General features: G+C 44.2%; 1 protein-coding gene across 1 annotated transcript in view; it reads left to right on the top strand.

Annotated features, from left to right (window-relative positions):
* The window catches only part of LOC142296638 (putative cation-transporting ATPase 13A4), a 523,287-nt gene that overhangs the window by 286,212 nt on the left and 216,171 nt on the right, over positions 1-20,904 (top strand). The gene's annotated exons all lie outside the window — the stretch shown is intronic.

The following is a 20,904-nucleotide window of genomic DNA, read 5'->3' as shown; positions in this document are numbered from 1 at the left end:
TCAGGTATAAAATAAAAAATAATAATAATACATATAAACCACTCCCATCAGCTTTCTGTTACGGGGCTGCCTGGTATTATAACTAATAATGAGTAACAGGCAGTCAGGGCCCACCGTGCAACTGCTGCTAGTGACAGCAGAAAAGGGTGTCTGTACCACAGAAGTAGTACTTGTTACTTCACAGCAACACAAGGATTAGTACGACACATCCTGTTTAACTCACAGCGAGTACAGTATTAGCATAAACTATTATGTGGTGGCAAATAAATAAGTTAGGGCGACTGCCCCATATGAATAGGAAATACCTCTGTTACTTCACAGAAGTAAGCTAGTAAATTAACAAAGCATACACTATGCTCCTAGGAATGGAGAGAATGCACAGGTCTCCTGTTAATGGACATACGCAAACCTAAAAACTAACCTCTATTATGCTCATAGAGGAAGTGTAATATGACAGCTGATAACAGAGAGCAATAGCTTTCTCTGAAATGGCTCAAGTGCAAGTCCCTGTCCAAGCCCCGTGTGCTAACCGCACTATAAGGAGCCAGGGAACGCTCTATGCTATCTGCAGAGAGTAAACAGGAGCGAAGGGGGAGAAGTTCCTACCTAGGTCGACTCCCCTAAAGCATGGAAAGCGGGTACAATGATGCCCGAATCGGTACTAGGTCCCTGCCTAACCCGATACCACTATAGAGATTGGTAGCGGGGATAGTATGCAAACTCGCATGGAGCGTCTACTCCCACACAAGCGCATGTAACGACTGAGCGCCGAGAGGCAGGCTCCAGGGCCCTTTATAAACTTAGCTCCGCCCACAAGATGGAGGATAATTAACAGGAATGACCCTGGTCCAATAGTAATGAGCAACGACAGAAGTGACGTCACCCTCGGCCAATCATGTAATGCCACGTCACATGCCGAGAACCATGTGATCCCCGCATCATCTGTGACATCACCCACAGCCAATCATGTAATGCCACGTCGCAAACATGCTGAGAACAGAGTACATAACTAGCCTCAGAAATGACTAAGTCCGTGAGCATGCTCAGTAGCTCAAAATTGGGACTTAGACTCAGGAAGCTAAGAAATTCCCAAATGACTGGAATGACGCAAACGAGAAGCAGAAGAGGAAGAAGGGGAATGTGGAGCAACAGACCCAAGGGCCATAACAGTTTCCCTCCTTGGATTTGAAAATTGTGAGGTTGGCTTTGTGACCACTACAGCCTATCATTAATAGTGGTGATGCCTTATTCACCACTGTGGCTAGTGATTGGCTACAAAAGACACATGCCTCTCACTACAAAAAAAAAACAAAAAAAAACCAGACACACATGGTATGAGATTAGTAAGTGAACATAAATATTTTTATCTTACACCATGTTTGGCTGTTTTAGTTACATAGTTACTTAGGTTAAAAAAAAAACCCTAGGTCCATCTAGTTCAACCTTCCTCCACCAGTTCTACATGTCACTAAGTCATTTATAACCAACAATGTTATGTGTACTGAGGAAATCATCCAGCCCTTTTTTAAAATCCGTTATAGTATGTACCATTACTACCTCTTCCATTCTGCAGTCTGACTGCTCTAACTGTAAAGAACCCTTTCCTATTTAGCTGCTTGAATTGCTTTTCTTCCACTCGTAGTGTATACCCCCTGGTGATTAGTATTGTCTTTGGACGGAATAAGTCATGTGCCAGTCCGTTATAGTGACCACACCTTTATTTATACATATAAATAAGATCTCCTCTGAGACGTCTTTTTTCTAAGCTAAACATATCTAACTTTTTCAACCTCTCATCATATGTGAGGCCTTCCATTCCCTGTAGTAGTCTAGTTACCCACCTTTGAACTGACTCTAACTTCTGAATGTCCTTTTTAAAATGTGGAGCCCAAAACTGGATCCCTTATTCCAGATGTGCCCTTACAAGTGATTTCTAGAGGGGTAACAATTCGTTGGGATCACGGGATATAATCTCTCTTTTTATGCACCCTAAAATCTTGTTTGCTTTAGTAGCTGCTGCCTGACCTTGAGTACTGCTGCTCAGCTTATTTGTAATGAGAATACCCAAGTCCTTCTCCTGTTCTGTAGTCCCAAGTTTACTTCCATTTAATGCATACGCAGCTATAGGATTACTCTGTTCTACGTGCATTACTTTACATTTATCAACATTAAATCTCATTTGCTAAGTATCTGCCTATTGTGACATCTTATCCAGATCTTTTTGTATTATTGTACTATCAAGGTCAGTTTTTAATATCTAACATAGTTTGGAGTCATTAGCAAAGACTGACACTTTACTATCTATCCCATCCACAAGGTCATTAATAAAGAGATTAAAAAGAATCGGTCATATCACAAATCCCTGGCACCCCACTGCTGACTATAGCCCATTTAGAGAATGTACCATTTATGACTACTCTTTGTTTCCTATCTTTTAGCCAATTCCTTACTCAGTTGCATATAGTTTCCCCTAGTCCTTGCTTCTGGAGCTTTAGTATAAGGTTATTATGTGGTGTAGTATCAAATGCCTTTCCAAAGTCGAAATAAATCACATCAGCTGCATTACCAATATCCAGGTTTGCACTTACCCCCTCATAGAACCCCAACAGGTTGGTTAGACATGACTTATCTTTCATGAATCCATGCTGTCTGTCAATTATTATATTATTTTCTGCAATATATTTTTGCATATTATCCCTTAAAATGCCCTAAAAAATGTTGCATACTACTGATGTCAGGCTAACTTGAATGGTAGTTGCCTGGATCCACCTTTTTACCTTTCTTAAATATCGGTACCACATCAGCAATCCTCCAATCCTGAGGCACCAACCCTGTTACAAGCGAGTCTAAAAAGATGAGATACAGTGGTCTGTCGATTATGGCGTTCAATTCCCTCAATATTCGTGGATGAATGCCATGTGGCCCGGGGGATTTGTCAATGTTTAATTTACTCAGACGCAGGCGTATGCCTTCTTGTGTTAAATTAATTATATCAGGTGGTGAACTTTGATTTTTCACTTGTTGAATGATCCCTGGAAAAGTCAGTACCTTGGCGAACACGGATGAGAAGTGCCTATTTAATATCTCAGTCTTTTGTTTGTCCTCTATAACTAACTTTTTATTATATTTTAAGGGTCCGATACTATCCTTTATTTTACTTTTGGCATTAATGTATTTATAAAAGATTGTGGGATTTATTTTAATGTCATTGGCGATTTTTCCTTCAGTAGCTAATTTTGCTTGCTTAATTTCATTTTTGCATTTCCTATTGATATCTTTATACTTTTGAAATGCTATTTCTGTCTTCTCAGCCTTCAAGATTTTTAACCCCTTAAGGACGAAGCCAGTTTTGTCCTTAATGCCCAGGCCATTTTTTGCAATTCTGACCAGTGTCCCTTTATGAGGTTATAACTCTGGAACGCTTCAACGGATCCCGGTGATTCTGACATTGTTTTTTCGTGACATATTGTACTTCATGATAGTTATAAATTTAGAACGATATTTTTTGCTTTTATTTGTGAAAAAAATCGGAAATTTGATGAAAATTTTGAAAATTTTGCAATTTTCAAACTTTTAATTTTTATGCCCTTAACCCAGAGAGTTATGTCACACAAAACAGTTAATAAATAACATTTCCCACATGTCTACTTTACATTAGCGCAATTTCTGAAACAAAATGTTTTGGGGTTAGGAAGTTAGAAGGGGTCAAAGTTCATCTGCAATTTCCCATTTTTTCAACAAAATTCACAAAACCATTTTTTTAGGGACCACATCACATTTGAAGTGACTTTGAGAGGCCTAAGTGACAGAAAATACCTAAAAGTGACACCATTCTCAAAACAGCACCCCTCAAAGTACTCAAAACCACATCCAAGAAGTTTATTAACCCTTCAGGTGCTTCACAGGAACTAAAGCAAAGTGGAATGAGAAAAGCAAAAAATAAAATTTTACCCAAAATGTTGCTCTACCCCAAATTTATTGACTTTTAGAAGAAATAACACAACAAAATGAACCCCAAAACTTGTTACCCACTTTCTTATGAACGCGCCAATACCCCACATGTGGTCAGAAACCTTTGTTTGGACAAATGGGAGGGCTCGGAACAGAAGGAGCAATATTTGAATTTTGGAAAGCAAATTTGGCTGAAATAGATTGCGGGCACCATGTTGCATTTACATGTCCGCTAAGGTACCTAAACAGCAGAAACCCCTCACAAGTGACACCATTTTGGAAACTAGACCCCTTAAGGCTTCTATATAGGGGTATAGTGAGCATTTTGGATCCACAAGTACTTCACAGATTTTGATAACGTTACGTTGTCACATTGAAAATTTTCATTTTTTTCTCAAAAATGTTGCTTTAACATCAATTTTTTCACTTTTTCAAGAGGTAATTCCAAAAATTTGACCCCAATGTTTGTTACCCACTTTTTTATGAGTGCGGTGATACCTCACTTGTGGTCTGAAACCTTTGTTTGGAGAAATGGGAGGGCTTGGAACGGAAGGAGCAATATTTGAATTTTGGAAAGGAAATTTGGCTGAAAAAGATTGCGGGCACCATGTCGCATTTGGAGGACCCCTAAGGTACGTAAACAGCAAAAAAACACCACAAGTGACCCCATATTGGAAACTAGGCCCCTCAAGGAATTTATCTTGATGTTTGGTGAGTACCCTGAATCTCCAGGTGCTTTACAGAAGTTTATAACATTGAGCCATGAAAATAAAAAAATAAAATTTTACCACAAAATTGTTACTTCAACCAGGTAGCTTTTTTTTTCACAAGGGTAACAGGAAAAAAATCACCATGAAATTTATTGCGCAATTTCTCCTGAGTTTGGTGATATCTTATATGTGGTGGAAATCAACTGTTTGGGCACACTACAGGGCTCAGAAGAGAAGGTGTGCAATTTGACTGCAAAATTGGCAGGAATCAATAGCGGACGCCATGTTGCATTAGGAGAGCCCCTGAGGTGCCTAAGCAGTGGAGGTCCCCCACAAGTGACCCCATTCTGGAAATAAGACCCCTCAAGGCTTTAATCTAGGTGTATATTGAGCATTTTGAATCCACGAATACTTCACAGAATTTGATAAGCTTAGGTTGCCATATTGAAATTTTCATTTTTTTCACAAAAATGTTGATTTAGCGACACATTTTTCACTTTTTCAAGAGGCAACAACAAAACGTGTACCCCACAGGTTGTTATCTAATTTCTTGTGAGCGCAGGGATACCCCACATGTGGCCAAAAACCTTTGTTTGGATAAATGGGAGGGCTTGGAATGGAAGGAGCACCATTTGAATTTTGGAAAAGTTGAAGTAAATTGCGCGCACCATGTCACATTAGCAGGGCCCCTTGGGTACCTATACATCAGAAACCCCCCACAAGTGACCTCATTTTGGAAACTGGACCCCTCAAGTATTTTATTCAGGAGTATAGTAAACATTTTGAATCCACAGGTACTTCACAAAAATGTTGCTGTAGCAACAAATTTCTCACTGTTAAGGGGGCTTTACACGCTGCGACATCGCTAATGCGGAGTCGTTAGGGTCACGGAATTGGTGACGCACATCCGGCCGCATTAGCGATGTTGCTGCGTGTGACACCGATGAGCGATTTTGCATCGTTGCAAAAACGTGCAAAATCGCTCATCGGTGACATGGGGGTCCATTCTCGATTATCGTTACTGCAGCAGTAACGATGTAGTTCGTCGCTCCTGCGGCAGCACACATTGCTATGTGTGACGCCGCAGGAACGAGGAAGCTCTCCTTACCTGCCTCCCGGCCGCTATGAGGAAGAAAGGAGGTGGGCGGGATGTTCCGGCCACTCATCTCCGCCCCTCCGCTTCTATTGGTCGGCCGCTCAGTGACGTCACTGTGACGCCACACGGACCGCCCCCTTAGAAAGGAGGCGGTTCGCCGGTCACAGCGACGTCGCCGGGCAGGTAAGTATGTGTGATGCGTCTGCGCGATGTTGTGCGGCACGGGCAGCGATTTGCCCTTGTCGCACAACAGATGGGGGCGGGTACCCACGCTAGCGATATCGGGACAGATATCGCAGCGTGTAAAGTAGCCTTTAGGCTATGTGGCCATGATCCAGCGACACGGCGTCTAGTACCCAGTGTCAGCCTCCTGCAGAAATGTGAGTGTTGTCCACGGGAGAACGCAGCTGCCCATGCCCACGATTTGGGTTCAGGCTGCTGTGGACTTTAGTTCTATTCTACCTGCAGAGAACACTCATCTCCGCAGCATAAATTGACATGCTGAGGCTCGGGAAGCTGCGCCACAGGTCGATTTATGCTGCGGAGAAAAGAAACACAGTGGGCACTGGATTTCTAAAAATCCTGCCACTGTGCTTCTACTGCACAACGCAGCGTTATGGACGCAGGGAAAACACTCTGCCCCCAAAACGTTGCAAACCCTGATTGTGGGCACATAGCCTAAAATGCTACAATGGATGAATGGATAGATGTCAAACATATATAACGTCCCACCCCCCTGCATATTCTAAGCTGGCGCCCTTTAGTGCCTTTCATGTGACACTAAAGGATGCCTAGCCTTGTATTTAGCCCAAAATAAAAAAAAAATAATTAAAATAAATGACGTGGGGTCCCCCCTATTTTTGATAGCCAGCTAGGGTAAAGCAGACAGCTGTAGCCTGCAAACCACAGCTGACAGCTTCATCTTGGCTGGTGATCAATTTGGAGGGCTCCCCAAGCTGTTTTTTTTTTTTTAATTATTTATAAATAAATAATTAAAAAAAACAAACAAACGTGGGGTCCCCCCAAATTAGATCACCAGCCAAGGTGAAGCTGACAGCTGGGGTCTGGTATTTTCAGGATGGGAAGAGCCATGGTTATTGGACTCTTCCCAGCCTAAAAATAGCAGGCCGCAGCCGCCCCAGAAGTGGCGCATCCATTAGATGCGCCAATTCTGGCGCTTCGCCCCAGCTCATCCCGCGCCCTGGTGCGTTGGCTAACGGGGTAATGAATGGGGTTGATACCAGGTGTGTAATGTCACCTGGCATCAAGCCCAGCAATTAGTTATGTCACGGCGTCTATCAGATACCCGACATAACTAATTGACAGTAATAAAAAAAAAATTGACAACAAAAAAAAATTTATTTGAAAAAACACTCCCCAAAACATTCCCTGATTGACCAATTTATTGAAAAGAAAAAAAAAAATCCACTGTAATCCATTTGGACGTCCCACGTCGCCTCTGGACCTTCTAGAATATGGGGGACACGTTCAGGGAACGTATCCCCCATTTTCTAGGAGGGCAGACCCTCCATTTGAGGAGAGTGGGTGCAAAGAATCTGCACCCACTCTCCCCGGGTCACAGCTGCAGACTCAGTGCAGCAGCAGCTGCAGCCAGCGTCCTGAACACAGGAAGCTGTCAGCTGCTCTGCACATGTGACCGGAGTCTGCAGAGAAGGAGCCGGAGGAGGGGGCCGCGGGGGATCAGCGCTCCGGTATGTATGACACCGGGGGACACCGGGGGACACCAGGGGGAGGGTAGGGGGGGACCCGGCAGGGCCTAGGGAGCAGGTTTCTGTCGTATGTGTTATGGCACATACGACAGAAACCATAGGAACACTGTAAATGCGGCCGGCGCGCTGCTGTGCTCTCCGATGCGCGCGGCCATCTTGGATTTTCGGGAGGGGGTTGGGGGTCGGGGGGGGCACTTTGGGGATACCGAGGGGACCGGAGGGAACCGGGAAAAAGATTTATCTCCCATCTGGCATGTTTGATCATGCCAGATGGGAGATAAATGATTTTTTACCGGCGCGGTCATTTACTATAACTTGATGATCGGTATACGGTGTATACCGGTCATCAGGTGAGCGGGGACCGGAAAAACCGGCCCGAATCATGATCTCCAGGGTCTCAGCTACCCCCGGCAGCTGAGACCCCGGAAATTTTCTGACTCTGGGGGGCGCTAGATCCTTTTTTCCGACCGCCGTTTTAAAACGGCAGAAAGGAATAAGTACCCTTTTTTAGTGCCGTTTTAAAACGTAACGCGGTCGTAATGGGGTTAATGCCCTTTTTGTTTTATTATACTTAGCAGTCTTATTTATCCATAGTGGTTTCTTTTTATCAAGAAAAAACCGTCATAAATAATTGTTTAAGGGATCATAACCTGTAAACCGTAGAGAAAACCCTTATTAAAAAATCACTTTTAATTAATTTAGATTAAAATAGATATCCCAAATTGAAAAAGACATACACACATATATACATACATATAAATACATAGAAAAGTGCTGCAGTGCAGAATGGGAGTGGTCAACACCCTAACACTTCTCCCTACCTAGCCTGCGGAGGTCGGCACCCTAGATCACGTAATGGCGCCCCCGCTCAGACGTCGGCTCACCCTCCTCTCCCTCCACTAGATTATAAGTGCAGCTAGTCTGGGAGTATAGGAGTGCTCAAACAGGGTTTTTCTGCACTGTCACAAATTGATAACACAAAGTGCAAAAATTTTAATGTCAGGGATAAAACCTGTTTTCAATTAACACATATGTGAGTATAACTCTGCAGCAATAGGGTGTAGTATCAGACAACGGGCTCTATCATATGAGGACAAAGTGCCATGGTTCAAACATAATTCAGAGGGGTTTTATGTACATATGTTAGCTTTAAGATGTAAACATTCCACTCAACAGCAGCATATAAATGAACATATATTAAAGTGCTGTGCATATAGCAGCCAGAAGACCGGAGGGGGCTCTCTCAGGCCCTGCATCCACCTGCTCCCACCAGTATCAGATTATAACACACTGGTGACAAACCAATGGCTCCCCAAACAATATATATATAATGATCCTCAGAAGCAACCCAATAATAATAGCAGCATAAATAATGAATTTCACATGGATCAATTACTCCACTAACACCCAATCACTGTTGGTAACGGTAACAATAATATAGTCATGTACTTAGCTTATTGCGCAGACTTGGACCAATCGCCAGACAAACAATAGTATACTTAAGTGTAATCACTGGACGCCTATATATATACAGGCTTGATACAGGAACCGCTTATTCTGCTCGACGCGTTTCCCCCTGGCATCCAGTCCCGCCAGGGTTCCTCAGGAGCTCCCACAGTGGGGTATATGCAGCTGGCCACAATCTGCCGCCCTGCCTCGGTCCTAATCCCCGTCTCTGCACGTGGGGAAAAGAGCGTTCTTTAAAAATGGCGCTTTACCTACATCACCGGAAGTGCCGTCTTCCGGAGCGGAAGTGACGCGCAGGTGGAAAGCACCGTGCGCCCCACCGCGGCCAGCCACCACGCCAGCCTTCGCCTACGTCACCGGAAGTGGCGTCTGCCGGAGCGGAAGTGACGCGCAGGTGGAACGCACCGTGCGCTCCACCGCGGCCAACCGCCGCGCAAGCCAGGACGTCCCTCAATGTGACGTAAGCCAACAGTCAAATGACGGTGGAACGCTATATGCGCTCCACACCTCCACTCCATAGCCCTTCTATTGCCCTGGGAAGAAGACTATCGTCCAGGTGGAGCACACTATGTGCTCCTCCGCGAGTAATCCCCATTGGCAACACAGACGTTCATTAATGTGACGTCAGCTGTGGGTCATATATTAGTTGAACACTTCATGCGCTCCACAGCACCACTCAGCATCCCTTCTATTAAGCCTGAGTGGCCCGGACTACCAATGATCAGGCTATAAAAGCTTCTCATAGAGCGCCCTGTAAGTAAATCCTATAGTTACACTTCAATAGGGATATCAAAAACAGTGCATATATGGACCAGTACAACCACATATATATATACTACGCAAAAAGAGATCTTACAGTCCAAGATCATAGAAAACCCCGTAGTCAAACTGACATATACAGGTTGGCTGATTAAAACTGACTCCCATGTATCCAGGAGAGGATATATATCCCAATTATACAGAATGCTTTAAAGGTCAAATGAAACTAGAGAAAGTTAGTTGTTCATTTAGGCCTCCCGGATTGGTGGATTCCAACCAGAAGATCCAGCGTGTCTCCCTCTGAAGGAACTTTTTATCCCAGTCTCCCAGGCGAATCGATGGGGGAATTACTTCAATGGTCCTGAAGGAGAAAGACCCCAAGTCGCCGTTGTGATACGTATTCACATGTCGGGCTAAGGGTGTGTCCCGCTTATTTCTCACATCACCCAGATGTTCTCCTATCCGCACTTTCAGTTGTCTTCTGGTCTTTCCTACATAATCCTTCGGACATGTACATGTACAGAGGTAGATTACCCCCTCTGTTTTGCAATTTGCAAAATTGCGATTTTTATAGATCCGTCCAGTTACTGCACTACAAAACTCTTTAGAGGGTGTAATGTGTTTGCAATACATACATGACCCGCATTTGAAGGTGCCAACGTCTCTCCTATCTAACCAGGTGCCACTTCTTCTTGGGGGGACATAAAGGCTATGAACAACCTCATCTTTTATTGTCTTCCCTCTCTTAAAGGTTACCGAGGGGTATGCAGATATGTTCCCACAAATATCAGGGTCACTTTTTAAAATGCCCCAATGTCTCCTCAGTATGGCCATTACCTTCAAATGCTGGTCATCATACATCCCAATCAGCCGTGTAATCTGATCATCATCTTTTTTAGGGGTGGTGGCCAGCAGGTCCCTTCGATTGCTATGAAAAGCATTTCTATACGCCTTATCTATGATGTTCACAGTGTACCCCCTTTCCCTAAATCTCTTTTTAAGATGTAAGGACTGCTTCTTATACTCCGGGACTGAAGAGCAATTCCTCCTCAATCTCAGAAACTGCCCCTTCGGGATCCCAGTTTTAAGACTCACTGGGTGATGACTTTCCCAGTTCAACAAACTGTTTGTGGCGTTTGGTTTTCTAAAGATAGAGGTACTTAGGGTCCTATCTGTTTCCTTCGTTATTAGGACGTCTAAGAAAGGGAGTTTGTCGCCCCCTATCTCATACGTGAACCTCAAGCCTAGGTCATTAATGTTCAAATGGTTCACGAAGTCAATAAAGGACTCTGCTGATCCCCGCCACACCACCAGAATATCATCTATGTAGCGTCCCCAGAACTGAATCTGGGGACCCCACATATCATCATCCAAAAAACACAACAGTATCCTCCCACCAACCCAGGAGCAAGTTTGCATATGTGGGAGCACAAGGGCTCCCCATTGCAGTGCCCCTGAGTTGATGGTAATACTTTGCGTTAAAAATAAAATAGTTGTGCGTCAGGATGAATTTTATCAATTGTAAGATGAAGTCATTATGTTGGGACATATAGGTTCCTCTGGAATTGAGAAAGTGCCTTACCGCTTCTAAACCAATATTGTGGGGGATACAGCTGTATAGGGATTCTACGTCAATGGACATAAGTAAGGCTTCTGAATTCTCCCATTCTGCACTGCAGCACTTTTCTATGTATTTATATGTATGTATATATGTGTGTATGTCTTTTTCAATTTGGGATATCTATTTTAATCTAAATTAATTAAAAGTGATTTTTATTAAGGGTTTTCTCTACGGTTTACAGGTTATGATCCCTTAAACAATTATTTATGATGGTTTTTTCTTGATACTAATGATATTATGGCTGGTTTCCTTGCTGGATCTATGAATGCTAATGCTTGGTTGGATGATGCTAGAGAAGCTGTCTCTGAACTGTCTATAAATAACAGATCTACGACGAGCCCCTCTGTTACGGTTGCTGCGAGCACTGGAGACTATGTCCAGATTTCTTGCTACTGCACATGTGCGAGCGCTGGAGACTAAGTCCAGAATTCTTGCTACTGCACATGTGCGAGCGCTGGAGACTAAGTCCAGAATTCTTGCTACTGCACATGTGCGAGCGCCGGAGACTAAGTCCTATATTGGAGCCATTGCACATGTGCGGGTGACATCATCGCTGACACGAGGTCACATGTCTCTGACACCTTCTATGCCGATTGGTCGCTGGTCATGTGCTTGTGATGTCTTGCTCGGTGATAGGCCAGCATGACGTCACTCCTGTCGTTCTGGCAGCGGATTGGCTCTGGTGTCCTCCATCTTGGATGAGGCACAGAGTCTATATAAGACCCTGACACATGCCGCATGGCGCTCAGTCCTCTTGGTTCATGCATAAGAGTAGACGCTCTGTGCGCGTTCCTCTAGGCATTCCTCTGTCTATGCTAGGTGAGCGCTACCGGCAGGGTAGCGTTCTTATACCTTACAGCTTCGGCTGCTGTCCGTATCCTTACCTCTTAGGGGAGCGGACATAGGCAGGTGCCTGAGGCACATGGTCTGGCTGGGCCTTGTGGTTCGACTCGTAGGTGGACGTTGCCGCTAGGGTAACGTTCCTTATACTGCGTCTGGCAGTTGTTCGTATCCTCGCACACTAGGGGAGCGAACAGAGGTAGGAGCTTTGTGCGGCTTACGCTGCTGTTCGTCTCTTTTGCACCACTAGAAGAGCGGACCTAGGCAGGTGCCATATCTAGTGGTTCGTGTCCTCGCACACTAGTGGAGCGAACGCAGGTAGGAGCTTTGTGCGGCTTACGCTGCTGTTCGTCTCTTTTGCACCACTAGAAGAGCGGACCTAGGTAGGTGCCATTTCGCACACATTGCCTTTGTCTCTGTGAATATTAACAGAGATCATTCCACACACCCTCCAAGTAAGGGAGGAATTGCTTTACTTTCTTATTATATCCTTCTGTGAGTTAACAGAGGTATTGCACTCTGCCATAGTCTGCAGCAGAGTCTTTGCACGGTGGACCCTGACTGTCTGATACTCATTTAGGTTATTATCAGACAGCCCCCCGTAACACCCTCCCTTAGAAATATCTTTGCTGATTTAACTACAGCATATAAAGAGAACATCAAATCTTGGTGGGAGGTCCAATCATTGGATAATTACATTAAACAGAGGATTGTCCCTAGAGGTTTGCGGATTACTATTGTACCGGCAAACAGGTCCAGATCTACAGCGCTATTGGCCAAGTGGGAGGAAGAGTCAGTTTCATCATCACTACGTTTTATGGGCATCCTATTAGAGGAAGAAAAGATTACCCTTGAAAAATCCTCTAGTGTTCTGCAGAAACTAATTGAGGAGGCCTTAAAGCATAAAACAGACCCTGAATTTACTAACAGAGAGACTACTCTCCAAACAACGATAGAGAAATATAGACTGAGTATTAAAGACAGAAAACATAAGAGGTTTATTAGAGATTTGTTTGAATTCAGGGACAAACAGGCATATGCTTTTCTGACAAAAGAACCACAACCTAGTGAGGTTTCCTCGACTGATCCGGAATCATCTGATACCGAGTCTAGAAGGGTTAGAAATAAAGGCTTTACAAAAAAGAGATGGAGGGGAAATGTAAACAGAGGAGGAAGACATTTTGTACCCAGAGATGCCCCCTCTGGACCATCAGTGTCTTCCTCACTCTCTGTTTTTCCCTCAACTACGACAACCTCCTCTTTTTTAGAAATGAGAGACCTGGGGCCATACGACCTCAGACAGAGAGCTCCCCCGCAGAACAGAAAAGGAAACTAGATCCTAAAGATTTAAGGATCATTAATCTTTCAGCATATACACCGACTGACACTGAACTTTCGGTTTTGTATACAGGCTTATCTTTTGTGCCCACTGTCAAATTTGATGCCTTCACGTGGGTGAAGGACATCAATCTATTTATAAGGAAACTTAAATGGAAGAAGTTTTTCGCCAACCATGATCGAATAAAGTGCACACAGTTAGGAATGCCCATAGATTTGATGTCTGATTTCAATGTATTAATGAGTTTGGAGGAGGAGAGTAATAGACCTGAGGGAGAGGGACCCTTTTTAGGTTTGAAACTCAAAAGTAAAAGAATGCCTCCTGTGAGTGAGTTTAACAGTACCGATATCTTTTGTAAACTGGTCTGTGATGAGATAAAAAAAGATTAACCCGAGGTCGACACCAACCAGACCGAATTTGACAACTGAACAGAGAATGGCCATCCTAAGTTTGGGGAGTGATTCAGAAATAGTAATAAAGCCCTCCGATAAGGGGGGCAATGTTGTTATAATGAATCAGAAGGAATATCTAATGATGTGCCAGGTCATTTTATCGGACCGCTCAACATATGAAATTTTGAAGTCAGACCCGACTTTATGCTATTTGAAAGATCTCAAGGGCATTTTGTGTGAGGCGAAAATAATGAGATTGATATCCTCAGAGGAATTTGAATTTTTGTTACCTAAAACACCAATGGTGGCGACCTTTTACGCCCTCCCGAAAATTCACAAGGGAGTATCTCCAGTGAAGGGTCGCCCCATTGTGTCTGGGATAGAGGCTCTCTCCCAGAATTGTAGTGTCTACGTGGATGAAATCCTTCGCCCATTTGTAACATCTTTGCCATCGTACTTAAGGGACACAATGGACTTGCTGAACAAAATTGAGGGTTTGGTGGTGGATTCAGAAGCCTTACTTATGTCCATTGACGTAGAATCCCTATACAGCTGTATCCCCCACAATATTGGTTTAGAAGCGGTAAGGCACTTTATCAATTCCAGAGGAACCTATATGTCCCAACATAATGACTTCATCTTACAATTGATAAAATTCATCCTGACGCACAACTATTTTATTTTTAACGCAAAGTATTACCACCAACTCAGGGGCACTGCAATGGGGAGCCCTTGTGCTCCCACATATGCAAACTTGCTCCTGGGTTGGTGGGAGGATACTGTTGTGTTTTTGGATGATGACATGTGGGGTCCCCAGATTCAGTTCTGGGGACGCTACATAGATGATATTCTGGTGGTGTGGCGGGGATCAGCAGAGTCCTTTATTGACTTCGTGAACCATTTGAACATTAATGACCTAGGATTGAGGTTCACGTATGAGATAGGGGGCGACAAACTCCCTTTCTTAGACGTCCTAATAACGAAGGAAACAGATGGGACCCTAAGTACCTCTATCTTTAGAAAACCAAACGCCACAAACAGTTTGTTGAACTTGAAAAGTCATCACCCAGTGAGTCTTAAAACTGGGATCCCGAAGGGGCAGTTTCTGAGATTGAGGAGGAATTGCTCTTCAGTCCCGGAGTATGAGAAGCAGTCCTTACATCTTAAAAAGAGATTTAGGGAAAGGGGGTACCCTGTGAACATCATAGATAAGGCGTATAGAAATGCTTTTCATAGCAATCGAAGGGACCTGCTGGCCACCACCCCTAAAAAAGATGATGATCAGATTGCACGGCTGATTGGGATGTATGATGACCAGCATTTGAAGGTAATGGCCATACTGAGGAGACATTGGGGCATTTTAAACAGTGACCCTGATATTTGTGGGAACATATCTGCATACCCCTCGGTAACCTTTAAGAGAGGGAAGACAATAAAAGATGAGGTTGTTCATAGCCTTTATGTCCCCCCAAGAAGAAGTGGCACCTGGTTAGATAGAAGAGACGTTGGCACCTTCAAATGCGGGTCATGTATGTATTGCAAACACATTACACCCTCTAAAGAGTTTTGTAGTGCAGTAACTGGACGGATCTATAAAAATCGCAATTTTGCAAATTGCAAAACAGAGGGGGTAATCTACCTCTGTACATGTACATGTCCGAAGGATTATGTAGGAAAGACCAGAAGACAACTGAAAGTGCGGATAGGAGAACATCTGGGTGATGTGAGAAATAAGCGGGACACACCCTTAGCCCGACATGTGAATACGTATCACAACAGCGACTTGGGGTCTTTCTCCTTCAGGACCATTGAAGTAATCCCCCCATCGATTCGCCTGGGAGACTGGGATAAAAAGTTTCTTCAGAGGGAGACACGCTGGATCTTCTGGTTGGAATCCACCAATCCGGGAGGCCTAAATGAACAACTAACTTTCTCTAGTTTCATTTGACCTTTAAAGCATTCTGTATAATTGGGATATATATCCTCTCCTGGATACATGGGAGTCAGTTTTAATCAGCCAACCTGTATATGTCAGTTTGACTACGGGGTTTTCTATGATCTTGGACTGTAAGATCTCTTTTTGCGTAGTATATATATATGTGGTTGTACTGGTCCATATAGGCACTGTTTTTGATATCCCTATTGAAGTGTAACTATAGGATTTACTTACAGGGCGCTCTATGAGAAGCTTTTATAGCCTGATCATTTACGGACAGCAGGAGAAAAGCAGGTTAAAGTACCGCGCCAAACCACAGGAGTACAAATGGAATTAATAGATCTCTTTTCTTTATTTTCACAGGTCTACGCGTTTCAAGGACATATCCGTCCTCTTCCTCAGGACAAATGCAGAGAATACCATGGTACAATGGTATTCTCTGCATTTGTCCTGAGGAAGAGGACGGATATGTCCTTGAAACGCGTAGACCTGTGAAAATAAAGAAAAGAGATCTATTAATTCCATTTGTACTCCTGTGGTTTGGCGCGGTACTTTAACCTGCTTTTCTCCTGCTGTCCGTAACTACTCTGTTTCGCGGGACTGCTGCCTTCCACGCTACTTTTATGCTGTTAGAGGGGTTGTGACTGTCACAACCTTATCAGGTGAGTGTCCCTTCTTACATTCACCTCACACTGTTATACCGGGTAAGACCCTATTTGCGCCTTTTTTTCCCACAGCCTCCTTGCTATAGCCTGATCATTGGTAGTCCGGGCCACTCAGGCTTAATAGAAGGGATGCTGAGTGGTGCTGTGGAGCGCATGAAGTGTTCAACTAATATATGACCCACAGCTGACGTCACATTAATGAACGTCTGTGTTGCCATTGGGGATTACTTGCGGAGGAGCACATAGTGTGCTCCACCTGGACGATAGTCTTCTTCCCAGGGCAATAGAAGGGCTATGGAGTGGAGGTGTGGAGCGCATATAGCGTTCCACCTTCATTTGACTGTTGGCTTACGTCACATTGAGGGACGTCCTGGCTGGCGCGGCGGTTGGCCGCGGTGGAGCGCACGGTGCGTTCCACCTGCGCGTCACTTCCGCTCCGGCAGACGCCACTTCCGGTGACATAGGCGAAGGCTGGCGTGGTGGCTGGCCGCGGTGGGGCGCACGGTGCTTTCCACCTGCGCGTCACTTCCGCTCCGGCAGACGCCACTTCCGGTGACGTAGGTAAAGCGCCATTTTTAAAGAACGCTCTTTTCCCCACGTGCAGAGACGGGGATTAGGACCGAGGCAGGGCGGCAGATTGTGGCCAGCTGCATATACCCCACTGTGGGAGCTCCTGAGGAACCCTGGCAGGACTGGATGCCAGGGGGAAACGCGTCGCGTCGAGCAGAATAAGCGGTTCCTGTATCAAGCCTGTATATATATAAGCGTCCAATGATTACACTTAAGTATACTATTGTTTGTTTGGCGATTGGTCCAAGTCTGCGCAATAAGCTAAGTACATGACTATATTATTGTTACCGTTACCAACAGTGATTGGGTGTTAGTGGAGTAATTGATCCATGTGAAATTCATTATGTATGCTGCTATTATTATTGGGTTGCTTCTGAGGATCATTATATATATATTGTTTGGGGAGCCATTGGTTTGTCACCAGTGTGTTATAATCTGATACTGGTGGGAGCAGGTGGATGCAGGGCCTGAGAGAGCCCCCTCCGGTCTTCTGGCTGCTATATGCACAGCACTTTAATATATGTTCATTTATATGCTGCTGTTGAGTGGAATGTTTACATCTTAAAGCTAACATATGTACATAAAACCCCTCTGAATTATGTTTGAACCATGGCACTTTGTCCTCATATGATAGAGCCCGTTGTCTGATACTACACCCTATTGCTGCAGAGTTATACTCACATATGTGTTAATTGAAAACAGGTTTTATCCCTGACATTTAAATTTTTGCACTTTGTGTTATCAATTTGTGACAGTGCAGAAAAACCCTGTTTGAGCACTCCTATACTCCCAGACTAGCTGCACTTATAATCTAGTGGAGGGAGAGGAGGGTGAGCCGACGTCTGAGCGGGGGCGCCATTACGTGATCTAGGGTGCCGACCTCCGCAGGCTAGGTAGGGAGAAGTGTTAGGGTGTTAACCACTCCCATTCTGCACTGCAGCACTTTTCTATGTATTTATATGTATGTATATATGTGTGTATGTCTTTTTCAATTTGGGATATCTATTTTAATCTAAATTAATTAAAAGTGATTTTTTAATAAGGGTTTTCTCTACGGTTTACTGGTTTCTTTTTATTCCTGGACATTTTATTACCTGAGGGTATAGGTTTTTTACAGGACTCTAGGAGTATATCCTTAAACTTACACCATTTATGTTCGGTATCCCCAGTTACCATGACATTGTCCCAATCTACACATTTAAGCTCTTCCCTTTATTTGTTGAAATCAGCTTTCCTAAAATTCCAGGTTTTAGCATTTCCCCTTTTAAATGTTCTATTGAATATTACTTTGAAGCTTACCATATTATGATCGCTATTGCCCAATTGCCCCCTGGACCTGTAGATCTGAAATTGTCTTGAATAGTAGATAAGAACTTACAGCTTTTAGCACAACCAGAAGATTCTATGTCAGACTGAATGTCTGGATATTTGAAATCCCCAATAATAAGATTAATAATAATAATAATAATAATAATAATAATAATAATAATATTATCAATAAAATTAGCTGCCTTTTCAATTTGTTCCAGCATTTCACCCTCTACCTGTTCAGGTATGTTAGGAGGCTTACAGCAAACTCCACTTAGCATTTTTCCATTATTCCCCTCTCCATGTACTTTTACCCATATTGACTCTATTTTGTTGCAGTTCCCCCCAGTGTCATCATTCAACACAGGTTTTAGGTTAGATTTGATAAACATACATACCCCGCTACCTTTTTTGTCTTTCCTGTCCCTCCTGAATGTAGTATAACCCTCTACGTTTGTCACCCAGACATGGCTTTCATCCAGCTAGGTTTCTGTAATGCCCACTACATCATAATCCCATAAGTTCCAGCCTCCCCTAATCCTTCATTGACTCCTACCATCTCACTGTCTATATCTGCACTATCTATCCCCTTATTTGCTCCATTACCCTCTCTCCTCCCAGATCCTAATTTAAAAGCTCCTCCATCCATCTGACCATTTTCTCCCCCAGCACAGCTGCCCCCTCCCCATTGAGGTGCAGCCATCCCTACCGTAGAATCTGCAGCCGACTGAGAAGTCGGCCCAGTTCTCCATGAACCCGAACCCTTCCTTCCTGCACAAATTTCTAGGCGATATATTTATCTCTATAAGCTCCCACTGTCTTACTAGTGACACTCGTGGCACCGGTAGTATTTCTGAAAACATCACCTTGGAGGTCCTGGACTTCTGCTCCTCTCCTAGTTCCCTGTAATCAATTTTAAGGACCTTCCACCTGCCTCTAACTTTGTCATTAGAACCAATGTGCATCATGACCGCTGGGTTTTCACAACCCCACCCAGCAATCTGTCTATCTGATCCGCAATATGCCACCCCTGAGCACCCGGCAGACAACACACTGTTCGGCATTCACAATCTCAGCGAAAGATGACCCTGTCTGTCAGCCTAATTATAAAGTCCCCTACCACCAACATTTGTCTGGGCTTTGCTGCACTTCTATTTCCCTCCTTCCTACAGCAGTCATTTTCCTAGTTGCTAGGAGCCACGTCCTGCTGTAGTGATCCTAGTCCTGGCCCTTCATTCCTAATATCAACCAAACAGGCATATTTACTAGGTTGTGCCAGATCAGGGGTAGGCGCCCTGACACTTTTCCCCTTACCTCTTCTTCTAATGGTTACCCAGCTATCTACCTCTGGGTCCTGACCTTCTCCACCTCCACCCTCCTCCATAGCACTTGCTCAAGCCAGGGAAAGCTCATTGAGCTCTAAACTCCTCTCCAGGTTTGCAATGCTCCTAAGTGTTACAAGATGTAACATGCTTGCATCGAGTGCAGCCATATTCACCCTCGAACGGCTGTTCAAGGCATGAATGCATATGACAAGATACACATCTGGTAGCATTGTCCATGGAGCACCTTTTAAATGGGGATAAACCGTACAGATAAAACTATAAAAAAAAGAAAAAAACAATGGGAAACTTATAAGGATAACGTCAAACTATGCTCGTGTCAAACTATGATATTGTGCTTAAACTGTGCATTTACCTGCAATCCTGCACTTGACTGCACCCCCCAGTCAAGAGTAGAGATGAGCGATGTTCAATTTAAACCGTTCGCCATTTTCAAATTCGAGTGATTTTGGGCGGTGTTTGAGTCGTTCGACGAACTCAAACGATTTGCTTCAAGTTCGGCCGTTCGAGTTACCGTTCAATAACGGTTCGATCACCAAAAGCGTGGCTTTTCACAGTAAGGCTATGTGCGCACGTTGTGTATTTGCATGCGTCCTGCATCCCCAGCACAATCCCTCTCTCTCCTACTCACCGATCACGGGCGTGGCGCTGCACGGCTGTCACAAAGCTCTGGCGGCTTTTCCTCTTTTGAAAATGGCTGCCGCTCATTATTCAATCTCTTTTTCCCTGCTTTCCCCGCCCATTGGTGCCCATGATTGTTTGCAGTCAGACACACCCCCACGCTGAGTGACAGCTGTCTCACTGCAACCAATCACAGCCGCCGGCGGGCGGATCTATATCGTGCAGTAAAATAAATAAATAAATAATTAAAAAAAAAAAACCTGCAGTCCCCCCAATTTTGATACCAGCCAGGATAAAGCCACGGGTCTGGAGGCTGGTATTGTCAGGATGGGGAGCGCCATGTTATGGGGAGCCAACCATCCTAACAATATCAGCCACCAGCTGCCCGGAATTACCGCATCCATTAGATGCGACAGTCCTGGGACTCTGCTCGGCTCATCCCGAATTGCCCTGGTGCAGTGACAATCGGGGTAATAAGGTTAGGTTAATCATGGCAGGCGTCTCCCCGAGATACCTTCCATGATTAACGTGTAAGTGAAAGTAAATAAACACACAC

Source organism: Anomaloglossus baeobatrachus, chromosome 3 (genome assembly GCF_048569485.1).
Source record: "Anomaloglossus baeobatrachus isolate aAnoBae1 chromosome 3, aAnoBae1.hap1, whole genome shotgun sequence".
Lineage (NCBI taxonomy): Eukaryota > Metazoa > Chordata > Amphibia > Anura > Aromobatidae > Anomaloglossus > Anomaloglossus baeobatrachus.
The sequence above is the reverse complement of the archived record's forward strand: the minus strand, read 5'-3'. Positions and strand labels throughout refer to the sequence as shown.